Source organism: Xenopus tropicalis, chromosome 3 (assembly GCF_000004195.4).
Source record: "Xenopus tropicalis strain Nigerian chromosome 3, UCB_Xtro_10.0, whole genome shotgun sequence".
Lineage (NCBI taxonomy): Eukaryota > Metazoa > Chordata > Amphibia > Anura > Pipidae > Xenopus > Xenopus tropicalis.
Genome location: NC_030679.2, coordinates 48603038 through 48619072, shown reverse-complemented (window position 1 = coordinate 48619072; position 16035 = coordinate 48603038). Strand labels below are relative to the sequence as shown.

Genomic DNA, 16035 nt, shown 5'->3' with positions numbered 1-16035 from the left:
TTTTAGAGGGTATGAAATTACGTATGCAAATAAGTCAAAAGGGATTCTGGGAACAAATTCCTTAAGGCTCTTAGAAAAATCCCATTTACAAACCGTGCAGAATCTCTTCCCCAGGATTTATATTCAGTATGACAGGGATACCCTTCTAGGGGTCTGAATGGAGACATATTCTTCATTTCTTTAATGCGAATGAGGGGGTATTTGCAACATAATCAGCCAGAAAAATGGCATGCACCTTTGGTCTGCTGACATCTGTAGTCTTTTGTGGTTAAGGAAACTTCAGATTTAATGGCCTCATCAATCCCTTCTTGCAATTTACAATGTCAGAATAGCTTAGCTTGTGAAAAGCACCATCAACTGTTTCTTTTCCCTGGGCCAGAGTTTATCTGGGGAGAAGGGCACTGCAAAAATGGTGGTGCCCCAACTTGGGGAAAATAAAAAAATTAAATAAGGACTTCCAGGTCCCAACACTCCCTACAATCTCAGTTATTGTGATCTTGAAAAATGCAGTTAAGCCATAACTACAAGAACACAGGCTGACAATCCTTGGAACACTAAAATATAAGTTACATTGAAACCTCAATTTTACATGCCCTAATTTTAAGTTTTCCCACATTTCATAACCAATATATAATGCATAATTCATTTCCCTGATTTTACACCACTTTTTTCTGGTCCCCTAATAAGTGTAAAATTCTTCTGTATTACATAATCAGTTCACAATGAAGAAGTCTGTTTAAATACAGCAATGCAGGTATCGGATCCCTTATCCGGAAACCTGTTATCCAGAAAGCTCCGAATTACGGAAAGCCTGTCTCCCATAGACTCCATTTTGATGAAATAATACAGAATTTTAAAACTGATTTGCTTTTTCTCTGTAATAATAAAATAGTACCTTGTACTTGCTCCTAACTAAAGGTGGCCATACACGTACCGATATTATCGTACGAAACCTCGTTTTGTACGATAATCGGTGCGTGTATGGTATGTCGGCGAGTCGACCGATATCGCAGGAACCTGCTGATATCGGACGACTCGCCGATCGGACCAATTTGAAAATTTTGATCGGGCGCCATAGAAGGCGCCTGACCAAAATTCTCCCTTCAGATCTGAATCGGCAGAAGGAGGTAGAAATCCTATTGTTTCTACCTCCTTACCTGCTGATTCAGCCCTGAATGGTGTGTGGCGGATCTTACGATGTTTCGTGCGACCAATGGTCGTACGAAACATCGTCAGATCACGACGTGTATGGCCACCTTAAGGTATAAGTAATCCTTATTGGATGCAAAACAATCCTACTGGGTTTAATTAATGTTTTATTGATTTCTTAGTAGACTTAAGGTATGGAGATCCAAATTACGGAAGGACAAGGGGTCCCGAGTATTCTGGATAATGGAAGTGGCATATTACAGAGTTTTCTGGGTAATGGGTGTTACTGAACAAGATCTTATGCCTGTACTAAGAAACATCCTAAATATTAGAAATAAAACTGCTTTGATACCAAAAAGCTCTTGGTGCCTCATGGCAAAAGCAACAACCATCTATTCCCATACAATAACAGTCCCAGCATTCTTTGGTAGCAAAATGACACTATTGCAATAATCCAGCGCTGAAGCAGCAATATATTATACTGTCACTGGTAAGTAACACAATGACACAAGCGAACATTCAGGTTCATTTTGAAGACATGGCAAATTAATGGAATTTTGAGTAAATGACAGTGTCAGAGTGTAAATTATATAAATGACTGCTGGCGTAATCATTTTAAATGGATATGTAAATCAATTGCTCAGTTCTGCCATGTGCAATAAACTGCAATGATGTCATTGTATCGTGTGAGATGAAAACATTTACATGTGGTAACTGCCCCACACACTCAGCAGATCTTGTCCTTCTGTCGCTAAATGCACACCCACATTTTAAGGGTACAAATACTAAGCTGCATGCCAGTCTGTAAAATAGAAAATCTAGAGCATTTGACCAATTAGGGGCTGTTAAAAATGTATATATATTTTCATTAATGATGCCCAATCTGCATGCATTCATATATACACACATATATTCTTGGATTGCATAATGCGATCCAGCCTTGATGCGGCACTGAAGGAGTTAAACCATCATTTCAAATGTTTCCCTTTAAACAGGAAAGATTATGAGAAAGGCAGCGTACAGGGCCATTCTGAATAATAGCCAGCCATGCACTGGCTCTGTCTGTTAACTCTCCCTGCTGAAAGGTATCACAAACATCACTGTCATTACCAAATAACACACACAGTATCACACCGGTAACATTTGCATAATAGGCAATCTTCTCCAACAGGGAGCTGTGATGATTGATTATTCTGCAGATGAAGGACAGAGAGTAGAAGCAGTTTTAAGGTAAAACTCAAGGTCTCCTGGCTGCAGTATGAAATGATATGTGTACAGGCGGCTAGTCTAATCAATACTCGCTGTAACGTAAATATCTGTGACTTACACAGACACTACAGTATAGTACAAACAAAAGGATAATGCCATTGTTATTTCTAAATGACTATTACTATGGACAGTAACTTATGCACGAAAGGGAACTAGTACCTCTACTACTATGTGCATGACAGACATAAGGGCAAATCTAATTTCAAATACACTAAATATTGCCCTTCACAGTCATTCCCCTAGTTAAATACTAACTGTGCTTTTGCTAATCACCCATTTAGAAGCATGCAGTATATTTGCCCAGAATAGGACTGTTGCTAAACATGCAGTTGAATGTACTACACTCTAGGGAGCGAAGGAAGGAAGGTCATACGGAGCAGAAGGAGAAAGCTATACTGTACTGCAGCAAAGAGCTGTGTTCTTTTCATACTCCAGCACTCACCGTACCAGCAGGAAATTTACACAAACAGCATCTTTTTTTCTATTTTTTCCAGATGGACGACATCCTCGAGCAGGTCAGTAGGCTGCAGGGTGACACTTGCAAGTTCTGCTAATGCCACAAACCCACACACAGACTGCCCAGCAACAGCACTGTGCTGCCTGCTCTTCTCTGCACTAACATCTCATTTTGGTAAAAGGCTTGAGTTACAGGCATTAAGAGCTGTGGGAGAATCCTCTTCCATGTGGCACAGCCACTCTGTGTGCGATACCATCAGTATTCCTAGCCAGTCCCTGGAAGCATCCAATCAAGGCAAAGTGAGCAGTGTCAGCATGACGCTAGACAGAAAGCAGTGACTGCAAAGCATCAAAACCAATGCTGCTTTCCAATGCTTGCACTGCTGCCCGCACTTTTCTACTTATGTCTGTGTCTTGTAGGTGCCATATCAATGTTACCTGCATTCCAGCACAGTCATTGCTAGCCTGTGCCCATAGTGAGTATAGAATAACTGTCTGAATGGAGAGACTGGGTAGAGGTATGTTTATCCTGCCAGAACAGACTGGAAGATCTAATTACTGCAGCATCACATAAAAAGACAAGCACATAACTTTACTTTCCAAGCGCAGCCATAGATCAAATATAAATTATATGAGAACTGGTAAATTATGATGATCCTTTATTTATATAGTGCTAATATATCATGACACATTTTACAGAGATCATTAACATCAGTGCAGACACATTTCTAAGTTACAATATATTATTTGATGAACATATAGCCACCAAATAAGAAAATTTTCCACTATGAGATTAGTTGCCGGAGGTAGATATTTGCTACCACGGGCAAAAAAATGCATCACTTCAGTTTCCAAAGTTGCATGAATTTTCCCCCCCTGTAGACAACTTTGCGTGACTTTGTAAAACTGAAACATTGTGTAAGCCTTTCCACCGGCGATTCACTTTGTTGCTAGTGGAAAGGCATTTCCACTTTCCTGAGAGATATTTACTCATTTTGGAGGAGAAGAAAAGGTAAAATCACCTGAAACTTGGCACCCCCTAGTAATTACTTCTGACCCCAGGCCAGTGCTAGGGTTATGTGTAGAAAGATGATTCACTGACCGTGTGGGCAGTCGGTGGGTACCCTACCTGGGTATATGGTTCAGCTGCGGGACTTAGCCCTCCCATGGTGTTTGGGCTGTTTTTTTCCCTTAACCTGGTTGATCCACCTCCAGAGTGAAGTCACTTCCAGCCTCGCGGGTTCCTGGGTCGGGTGGGAAGTAAACCCATTGCAGGTTGAGGGTGGGTGTGGGTCTGGGTGTAGGTCGACAGAGCCAGGTTGGGCATGGATCTGCCCAAACGGACCTGCGCAGGACCTCTAGCTCACAAAAGCTTAATAGCCCAGGGTACTTTCGGCTGGGGATCACGTCATATATTTTTCAGATCTCTCAAAAATGCACCTTGTAAAAAAGTACAGGGCATACCTGAGAGATGAAAAAGCTATGGAAGCACAATGCTTATAAAAAACTACCCCTGAATGGTGTTTTGTTTTTTTTAAACAAGATGAGCACTGGCTCAAGGTAGCACATACACAGTTAGAATGACTAGGGGTGCCTAACAACTTGGCATACCCGTATTTGTTTTCATCTCTTCTTTACAGCTCAGGTGTTTATTGCACAATCCATAAAAAAAGCATCATGTTGCAAAAAAACCAAAATCGAATGCGTGAAGATGCAGATCTAAATGCTCAAGGGTATCACTAGGCAGAATAATATGGAATAAGTTAGCTTGTGTGAATCGGTGTGCTTGGACCTGCTTTACAAACTTATATCAAACATTTGGAAAGTATACTCAAAGGTTGACTGCATTTTTAATGTACAACTTTTGGGTAAAATATGTGAAGTAGAATTACACTTTCGGACAGAACTCTGGGTTGGTGGAAATCACAGGACAAGTGGATGATTAAGAGGCTGAGTGCTGTATTTATGTGTATGTAGATAATTAGATTACCAGTGCACAGATGAACAAAAATCCATCATGTAGGGGAGTTATGTGAGCTCTTGTAATCTAATTATCTACCTTGCAAGGAGCGAACATGGAGTTGTTTCTGTTTGCCTGTTTGCCCCGTTTAAGCAAAGAAAAAAAAAAAAAGAACAGATGTTTTTTGTGATTAAGACAATAGTCATGTCACTTTTGGTGGGCAGGGAAGATTTTAGAAAACTAAATATGGAAACATTGTAAGAATTACAAATCACTTGCTTTGCCAACCACCCACAATCAGAAATGTAAAAAAAAGCCCTTATATATTGCAAACTAGATATATTGATTGTGATGTTTTATACTGTGTAAGTTATTAAAATAAAACTATATCCCCAGAATGAGTACTTAACCAATAGATAGTTTATGTTAAGTGACCTATTAAAGAATCTCGACAAACTGGAATATATATATAGATAAATATTGTCCTTTTACATCCTTTTTCTTGATCCACCATTTAGTGATGGGCTGCATGCTCCCTCAGAGATCACATGACAGGAAATAATGCAACTCTAATTGTAACAGGAAGTAGGGTGGGAGTAACATGCAGAACTTTGCCCATTAATTGGCTGATGGGGCCTAGCATGTATGTGTGCCTTGGTTTGTTTGTGTGCACTGTGAATCCTATGATCCCAGGGGGCGGCCCTTAATTCTTCAAATGGCAATTTTCTATTTAGAATTACCCAACAACACATCCTACTAAAAAGTATATTTTTATGAAAATGGTTTCTTTAGATGAAGCAGGGTTTTACATATAAGTTGTTTATGCAATATATTTTTATAAAGACCTACATTGTTTGGGGGTATAGTTTTCCTTTAAGCCTTGTACTCATTATATTAGCATTATTAATTTAAGAGATACATACACACACATGACCTATCAGATTTACTAAGCATTAAACTACAGTGCACCCTGTTTAACATTTAATGATCATCTACTGTTGGAATGGCTGGAGCTATATGCTGAAAATGTAAAACGCTTTAAAGATAAAATATTTCTATAACTGGAATAAAATTGCAAATTTTTTTGTTATCTGCGTAGCATGAGGAACAAAAAAGAAAAATTTTAATGTATTTTATTCAAATTTAAATAATTAAACAACTACACATAGTAAATAATGAAGCTGTATTGTAAACTGTCTCAGAATATTAATCTCTACATACTAAATGTTGACTCAGGGCTCCTGTACTACTATGAACCCTGGCCATTTCATACAATTACTTATGTTTACAAACAAACCCTGTGATTTCAGTATTTATATCATGGGGCTTATTTATTGATACTGGGCTATTATAGGCAATGAGCCATGGCAACCAATTACATTTTTGCTTTCATTGTTTTACTCGCTGCTAACCAAAGCTAATCACTCACTGACTGCCATGGATTATGCAAATTTGCTAATTGTTAATAAATTAGCCCCACAGACCAAATATGCTACTACACAGTTATGTACTAATTCCTTGCATTGTCTTTCTGCTTAGTTAAAGCATCCTATTGCCAGTATCCCATAAATCCCCCATTGCCTCATTTTGTGGAACCCTCATCACCAGGGAGAAACTGACCTTCATACTAGCATGTTACTGAAGGACTGCAAGCAGATAAAGGCAACTGAAGTGAATATTTTTGTTTGTTTGTGTGTGGGTGTTTGTTTTACTTATTCATTTTTCTGCGGCAGGCTGCTTAAGCAAGGATTTGTTTGATTCTTTGTAAGCAGTTGTAGTATCAGCTAAAAAAGGCTGTGCAATGTGAAAATAGATACGGACTCCCATACTTTCCTCCCTCATGCTTACTCCATTCTGTAAATGATATGGGGAAGCCAAAGCCTCTCTCCGTTCTAGGGTCTCCCTTGGGCACATTCATAGTTTCTCCCATGGTGGGGGGGGGGGGGGGGGGATTAAAAGGAAGAATAATTACAAAGAGGGCAAAGAAAAAGCACTATAGTCTATGACAACTGCTTATTTATGGTGGGGGAAGGGCTATTTGCAGCACCCTCTCTATGTACAAGTAATTTCTGACATGTAGGCCATAGCTTTTTTCTTTTTCTGCAAAGGTGTTTTTATAGCTGTAATGTTTGTTACAGACGGAAATAGATTGTCTTATTCTCACTGTGCTCATAATTATTTACAGAATTATACATCTTTCACATCAGTTCCTGCCCCAGTGGAGCATACAGTCTAACACACAGTAGAGTCAAGACCATATCTACCATAGAAAGACCTGTAGGCTTAAGCCTAGGGTGGCAGCAAAATCACCAAAAATATACCACCCCTGCCTGCCAATTAGCAGTGCTGGGGGGGGGGAAGTTACTGCACCAACCCCAGGAGAAGAGGGTGGGCTAAGGCCAGATGCCTAGGGCAGCACCGCACTTAAATGCAATCCTGAGTAGGGTCATTTTTACCACTTAATTTGCATATATGTTTTGTAGTGTTTTAGGAAACCATTGCAGAAGTGGAACTGAAGCTGAATTATTATTATAAAATACAATTCCAGGTATAACAATGTTGTAGCAGTTGCAAAGAAAATTGCACATTATAATAAACAGTGGTCTGGTCCACTTAATAACACTAGATATTACCAACACTGCTAGATGTTACAGTCAACACTAGATGTTACCACTTTAGTAACACTAGATGTTACTAAAGCAGTCAATTATGACTCCAAGGCAGTGCGCACAAGCTTACCCTGGTGCAGAATTGCAGCGTTTTTATGGCTGTTTTGGCAGAACTACCAGGGGTGCGGGGGGGAAGTTGTACCTGGGCCCCAGCAACGTTGCCCTCTCCTTACTGCCTGCCCTATGATGAATATAATACAACTCACTTTGGTGCATTTGCAACATTTTCACAATTAATTAGGTGTACTGCAACATAGTGTCTCTTTTTGTGGTTTCCTACACAGATTTATTTTGTTATGTTGCCATAGATAGAGCACTTAGAGGTGTGGAGCTTGATGAACAGTAACTGAAAAATGCCATTAACATGCAAACTCTAATATAGATAAATAATTAAAAATAAAAAACCCGTTCCTCTGCAAGCTGTCTTTAGGTGGACTATAGCATCACCTAGTGGTTCATTATTGCAACTTCATGTAAAGGATCTAAATGAGCAAATTCACATTCTTTTAAAAGGGTTATAAACACTATTTTTCAACATTAATAAATAATATTTGGATTTGAAGATATATTTCGGCATTCAAGTGATGCTTTTGCCCTATCTTTAGACTGCACCCATTGAAGCAGTAACCTGCCTGGAGCACATTTTGACACAAGTACCTTTAATGAATAGGGTTTTATGCACAACAAAATTTGGGGAAATCTGTGTAAATGAGAAAACAAATATTTATTAATTAAAACAAAAGGCAAATAGTATTTTCAGCAAAAGTCATAACAAGGAAGTATATTACCACTTTAAAGCAAAGTATTAGGGCATACACAATGTTCTACACAGACCATATCTCTTTAGTTTAGGCATCCACAACAGCCAATGAGCAGTTTACATTGTTTAGTATCATGCAGTGAAAATGTTGAAAGCAAACAACTGATTTGGTTCATTCAGGGATCCCCAACCTTTTTTACCCATGAGCCACTTTATAGGAGTGGGGAGCAACACAAGCATGAAATAAAGCTCTTGGGGTGCCAAATATTTGCCTATTTGGTAGCCCCTAGATGGGCTGGCAGGGCTACATGAGGCTCTGTTTGGCAGTACACCTCTTTTTTATGCAACCAAAACTTGCAATGCCAGGAATTCAACGATAAGGAGCTGCTTTGATTCCACTGGAGGCAACATCTAAGGGGTTGTTGCTCACGAGCCACTGGTTGGGGATCACTTGGTTAATTAATATGATGGACTGTAGAGAGATATAAATAAATGGATAAATGAATAGGAAACAAACTCTTGCTCCCTAGTAGAAGGGTTGACTAGGGCTATACTGTCACCTAATATAGCATAGCCTCAGCATCCCTACATTACCAGCTTATTACCTCTACATCTGATCTGGACTTAGACAAGGGCATGTGATCATTTAGACAGCATCACTGTACACTTCACTAAAAATACAGGATGAATACATGACAGAACTCCTTTGCCTAACACATGCCCAGTATTAACATGTATAACTACCCTCAAGCCCACTGTGCTCTTACTAATTATTTATTAATTAGGTTATCTATTTTTTGGATACAGACCAACTAAAAAGCACATTTATAACTGTCACTCAGCCAGAGGGAACAACAGACTAATGGTCACTATTAATCACATTGATAATATTGCACTCTTCAGCTGTGCAAGACTTTATATTTACTGAGGCTGCAATGTCTAAATGGCTTACTTGCCAATTACATGGAATTTAATCATGTATATTGTTATAGCACTGACATCAGTAGTAGGAAAACTTTTGGAAGGGGTAATAAGGGATAGGGTACTTGAATACATTGCAGTTCACAATATTATTAGTTTGTGCCAGCATGGTTTTATGCGTAACAGATCTTGCCAGACTAATTTAGTCGCCTTTTATGAGGAGGTGAGTAGGAACCTTGATGCTGGAATGGCAGTTGATGTCATCTACTTGGACTTTGCTAAAGCGTTTGATACAGTACCTCACAGAAGGTTAATGATCAAATTAAGGAATATTGGCCTAGAACATAATATTTGTAATTGGATAGAGAACTGGCTGAAGGATAGAGTACAAAGAGTGGTTGTAAATGGAACATTTTCTAATTGGACCAGTGTGGTTAGTGGAGTACCGCAGGGGTCAGTCCTTGGTCCTTTGCTTTTTAACTTGTTTATTAATGACCTGGAGGTGGGCATAGAGAGTACTGTTTCTATTTTTGCTGATGACACAAAATTGTGCAAAACTATAAGTTCCATGCAGGATGCTGCCGCTTTGCAGAGCGATTTGACAAAATTAGATAACTGGGCAGCAAACTGGAAAATGAGGTTCAATGTTGATAAGTGCAAAGTTATGCACTTTGGTAGAAATAATATAAACGCAAACTATCTACTGAATGGTAGTGTGTTGGGGGTATCCTTAATGGAGAAGGATCTAGGGGTTTTTGTTGATAACAAGTTGTCTAATTCCAGGCAGTGTCATTCTGTGGCTACTAAAGCAAATAAAGTGCTGTCTTGTATAAAAAAGGGCATTGACTCCAGGGATGAGAACATAATTTTGCCCCTTTATAGGTCCCTGGTAAGGCCTCACCTTGAGTATGCAGTGCAGTTTTGGGCTCCAGTCCTTAAGAGGGATATTAATGAGCTGGAGAAAGTGCAGAGACGTGCAACTAAACTGGTTAAGGGGATGGAAGATTTAAACTATGAGGTGAGACTGTCGAGGTTGAGGTTGTTTTCTCTGGAAAAGAGGTGCTTGCGAGGGGACATGATTACTCTGTACAAGTACATTAGAGGGGATTATAGGCTGTTGGGGGGTGTTCTTTTTTCCCATAAAACCAATCAACGCACCAGAGGTCACCCCTTTAGATTAGAGGAATGGAGCTTCCATTTGAAGCAGCGTAGGTGGTTTTTCACGGTGAGGGCAGTGAGGTTGGGGAATGCCCTTCCTAGTGATGTGGTAATGGCAGATTCTGTTAATGCCTTTAAGAGGGGCCTGGATGAGTTCTTGATCAATCAGAGTATCCAAGGCTATTGTGATACTAATATCTACAGTTAGTACTAGTGGTTGTATTTATAGTTTATGTATGTGAGTGTATAGATTGGTAGGTGTGGGTTAGGTGTGCTGGGTTTACTTGGATGGGTTGAACTTGATGGACACTGGTCTTTTTTCAACCCTATGTAACTATGTAACTATGTAACAGTAGGAACTCAGTGTACAAGCTTTGAGTCCTTTATGGAAGACTTAACATTAACTACAAAAAAAGAGAATACATTCACTAAGAAATGTTTTTATGGTTCCTTTCTAGAACTCCCAAAGCTGTTCTCTGCTTTTTCCTAAATGCACAATATTGTCCAACATTGTTTTCTGATAGAGAATAGGATGTTCCCTACTAACACAGTGACTGAGAATGATAAGCATATTAATCAGTGGAATTAGGCTCAGTACTGTATGTAAGGCGCATAGGACAGGAAGGGTTGAATCACCTAACAAGATGTAGTTATCAAATCTTGCAAATCTGGGATTTGGGATCATTTTCTAGAGCACTAAGCCTCTAGACACAATTGTGTCATTCAAGAAACATTGGCATAGAGGGTTATGCTGCGCACTAAGACTCTAGACGCAATTGTGTCATTCAAGAAACATTGGCATAGAGGGTTATGCTGCGCACTAGGCCTTACGCCAGATTAAAAATCCTAATAACCACCTCTTATGAACCTTATATTGCAGGTCCTTGCAATCCAGAATGGAGACAAAGACATGTAGCCAAAGGTGTTGATGCCACCATCAGTGCCATCAGTGGGCAAAGTGGCCTGCCTTTAATAAATGGCCCATTGTCCCAGCTGATTGAATAAATAGAGTTGAGATGAAGGTGCCATGCAATATGCATGATATTTGGGTTTCCACACAAATATATTATGTTAAAAGTTTACTTTTGCAGGAGAGAGTTTTTTCTGGAAGTTGGTGTAAAAAATCAAGGGTCCTGGGTTATTAGCCCACTGCGCACACAGGGGTCCTGCTAACGAAATATAATGGGAACCCAACAAAAAAATTCTAATGTATGTAGCAAACTTGAGTATGACCTCAATCCACTCATGCCACATACTGTTACCCCTAAATACCCTCATAGCTTGGCCGGTCTGCAAGCCTTTTCCCTTTCTATTCTTCTTAAAGAATTGCATCTGTCTGGGCCCTCTACTGGTAGCCCTGGTTGCCATAGTCTCTAAATTTGTCCTGCAGCTAGTGGTAGTTTAAAGGGGTCATATATTCTACCCCAGGGCAGAAGTTCAAGAACACTACAAGGAGCAAGAGAGTGTCACTTAGTGCTCACCCATGGGCCATTTCTTCCTGAGGCAATGGCTGCATTGTACACCTTGTGACAGGTAAAAAAAAATGTAAAAATTTAATTAACTTGCAAGGTACAAGCTTGTTGTGGGGCCAGGAGGGGAGACATCAACTTCTCTTCCACATACTACCTATCATTAATACAGGGATGGCAATAGCAGATGGTTGTATTTTGGGATTACCGCAGCCCATTTTACTTTTGAACATAGGGTTACCTAAGATCTCAATTACCCTAGACGTATGCCTTAGATCTGGCCCAACTGGTGTGGTCATTAGGGAGTGTGTTGCATGCAACTCTTCTTTCAGATTGTCAGCTTCATGTTTATGTGACAAAACGTCACGTTTTAAGGATTCAAGTCAGAATTTTGACCGAATCCCAAACCTAATCCTGGATTCAGTGCATCTCTACTTACTTCTCCTACTGGAACCCACCTCTTTCCCAGGCTCTCCAGCATACCACCTCCTGCAGCAAGTGGAGACCAAAAGAGGCAGGGCACATGTTTGCTTTCCATTTTATAAACTAGGTAACCCTGACACCCACTGCCCAAATACTGAACTGGCAAGGGTCATACTGCCTCTCCCAACTGTAATATCAGGCCCATCCTTTAGCTGGCCAAACCACTGCTGGGGACAACTCAAGACTAAAGTTGGCAAACTTTTACCCCCCTACACTAAAGGAAAGTGTCGATTCAGCGCTGATTTCAGTGCTGAAGGCAGATTTTGGTCAGGTGCCTTCAATGGCACCCGATAAATATCTTTTAACTGGCCCGATCGGCGAGTCAACCGATATCAGCAGATATCTGTCGACTCGTCGACTTGCCATACACGCACCGAATATCGTACGAAACGAGGTTTCGTACAATATTATCGGTGCGTGTATGGCCAGCTTAAGCAGTATCTGTTATGCCTACTACGTCTAAGCGGTGCCAGGATGAAGTTCTATACAAAAAAAAGTGCACACAAGCTCAGATAACCTTTAAAAGTATATCATGGCAACATATCACCCCCTCTTTCTTGGGCAGGAATTCATATATTCAAGTTATTCTATTAATCATATTTGCAGTGAACTGCAACATTAGAGAAACAAATTCCCTTAAAATTCATGAGCAATGATCATTGCTGCAGTAATTATGAATGCCATCTACACATAATAAATCAATACTGTGTTCTGAGGCTTTGTCAAATCCAGTGCAATCACATGAGTATAAATAAATATATATATATATATCTTTGACTTGCTGCTGAATTAGACAAAAGTCCAATAGCCACATTGAGACAATATGAGACCCAGTGAGTATAAGCTTTAAAGACCACAACTGCAGCCCAGACATTTAATATTGTCCAGCACGGAGTCTTGGGGCCATACCCACAGCCAAATAATATAAGCAGTATGTGATCTTCAAAAAGAAAAAATCCAGTGATTTAAAATACAATTTAAACAATCTGTTCAAAACCACATTTGTTCTGCAAATTATGCTCCGCATTTACAGTTCAGTGTCATCCAAACATTTGCAGTACTCACAAACCCCTTTTTATTAACTATGAAGCTATTAATGTGGCATCCAAGCAGCTGGCTCAGGTAATGGGGTTTCTCTGATCAGGGTAATATAATAAAAGCCTCAAAGTTTGTCCAGATCTTCTTTCTTCCATAAGTAATAAAAGCCACTAAGTTTGCAAAGTTGTAGTAAACAACAAGATGTTTGGTTTTAACCCTTTAAGTGCCATGGGACGTAGATTCTACGTCCAAGGCACTAAAGGACCAAAGTGCCATGGGACGTAGAATCTACGTCCAATGGCACTGTCGGGTTTACAAGCGCTGCGCTCGCTTTTAAAGCAGCGCAGCGCTTGTAAACCCCTCAGATCCCCCTAGGCAACGAGCAAACATACACATACTCACCGATCCGGGTCCCCCAGCCGCACCGATCGCGTTGCCAGCCAATGACAGCAGTGGACACGCGTTGATGACGTGTCCACTGCTGTCCCTTTAAATATCGCCGCCTACTGTCGGCTCCTCACTCCTGCTGCGCACGTTGGACAAGATGGAGCTCCCCTGCTGCCTTCCTGCTGGATTGATCGCCCCTGATCGCCCCTGATCGTCTGCCTGCCTTGGGTAAGCTGAACTACAACTCTCTACCACTGTTTATTTTGCTTATTTTTTTTTTTTGCATTTTTTCTTCTATCTTTGTCATTATTACACTTTTGTACACATACACACTTATTTACAACTTTCCCAAGCACACACAGACACTTACACACACACTTACACTTTTTTTTTTTTTTTTTCTTTCTTTCTTTTCTTTTCTTTCTTTCTTTGCTTTCTTTGGCAGTCTTTTTTTTTACTAAAACTTTATTTCTGATCTTGCTCTATAATTATCTGATTTATTTGGTTGCATTTTAGTGTTTTTTTGGCATTTTCATAATTGATTTCTGTTTTTGAATTATTCTATTGCACTGTAACTTTTTTTATTGCTATTTGGTGCTGAATTTGCAGTGACGTTGGTGGATCCAGGGCTCTGACCACCGATTTCATTGTAATTATTGTTCTTCTGTTGGTTTAGGTGGTTTTATTGGATTTTACTGATTTTATGGTGTTTTATCTTTGCATTGTTCTTTATTGTGTGTTTAGTGCCCCCAAAAAGGTTGCTTTTGCAGTGACATTGGTGGATCCAGGGCTCTTACCGATTTCATTGCAACTATTGTTCTTTGATTGCTTTTAGTGGTTTTATTCCATTTGATTTCAGTTGTTCTAGAAAGGTCCAGAGGTGCTAAGATTGTTCTGGTAGTTTCTATTGCCAAGGGTTAGGCTGATGCCACACGAGGCGTAGGGCTGATTTTTTTCAGCAAGTGGAAAAACGCTTGCCGAAAATTCAGCCCTACGCCTGCTACTTGTTCCTGCACCCGAATGAATGGGATACGCTCGGGTGCAGGCACGTGTAGCCGATATACGCATGAAAACGCGAGACTTTGCATTCTCACGCGTTTTCATGCGTATATCGGCTACATGTGCCTGCACCCGAGCGTATCCCATTCATTCGGGTGCAGGCAAAAAAAAAGGGGTGCATAGAGTGCAGCCCCAATATTATGCATTTTCAGGTTTGGCGGCCATGTACTTATGTGCAACCAGACATAGGTATCGTTTTATTCAGGGGAACTTGCAGATTGATGGTTAGTAAGTTTTTGGTAGTTGCCATGGAGATTTTGGGGAGAAATCTAGGTTTTTTATCTGGTTTTTCCTTGATTTCTGACCAAAATCTAGGTTTGTATCTGGTTTTTCCTTGATTTCTGACCAAAGCGCTGACTTCTGCAAGGGACTACGGCCGCAATTTTCCATGTAGAAAGAGAAGAGTGGCGTCTCTGAATAGCTGAAGGTGTGCACTTTTCGTAAATATATAGATTGTGGGGGTTATCTCACAGGTAGGGGGGGTTAACACTGAAAAACTGCAGGTAGTGCACATAGAGCGCAGCCCCCAAAATTTCAACTGAAATTGCCCTTATGCATTGCCCCTGTTTTGGGGCATTTGGTGGCCACGTCTTTATGTGCACCCATACATATGGGGTATCGTTTTATTCAGGGGAACTTGCAAATTGAGGTTTAGTAAGTTTTTGGTAGTTGCCATGGAGATTTTGGGGAGAAATCTAGGTTTTTATCTGGTTTTTCCTTGATTTCTGACCAAAATCTAGGGTTGTATCTGGTTTTTCCTTGATTTCTGACCAAAGCGCTAACTTCTGCAAGGGACTGGGGCCACAATTTTTCATGTAGAAAGAGAAGAGTGGTGTCTCTGAATAGCTGAAGGTGTGCACTTTTTGGAAATATATAGTTTGCGGGGTTTATTTCACAGGTATGGGGGTGTTTAGACTAAATAACTGCAGGTAGAGCACATAGAGCACAGCCCCCCCTTATGCATTGCCCCTGTTTGGGGGCATTTGGTGGCCACGTCTTTATGTGCACCCATACATATGGGGTATCGTTTTATTCAGGGGAACTTGCAGATTGATGGTTAGTAAGTTTTCGGTAGTTGCCATGGAGATTTTGGGGAGAAATCTAGGTTTTTTATCTGGTTTTTCCTTGATTTCTGACCAAAGCGCTTACTTCTGCAAGGGACTGCGGCCACAATTTTCCATGTAGAAAGAGAAGAGTGGTGTCTCTGAATAGCTGAAGGTGTGCACCTTTCAGAAATATATAGTTTGTGGGGGTTAT

At 40.2% G+C, this 16035-nt stretch overlaps 1 protein-coding gene across 4 annotated transcripts in view; it reads right to left on the bottom strand.

Moving 5' to 3' along the window:
• The window catches only part of ano4 (anoctamin 4), an 88755-nt gene that overhangs the window by 58757 nt on the left and 13963 nt on the right, over positions 1-16035 (bottom strand). Inside the window, exon 1 of one of the 4 annotated variants that reach the window (XM_012959858.3) lies at positions 2861-3286. The exons of the other annotated variants lie outside the window; for them this stretch is intronic. The gene's annotated coding sequence lies outside the window, so the exon portion shown is untranslated. Of the gene's footprint in view, positions 1-2860; positions 3287-16035 lie in introns of those variants that run through there. 4 annotated transcript variants of the gene reach the window in all.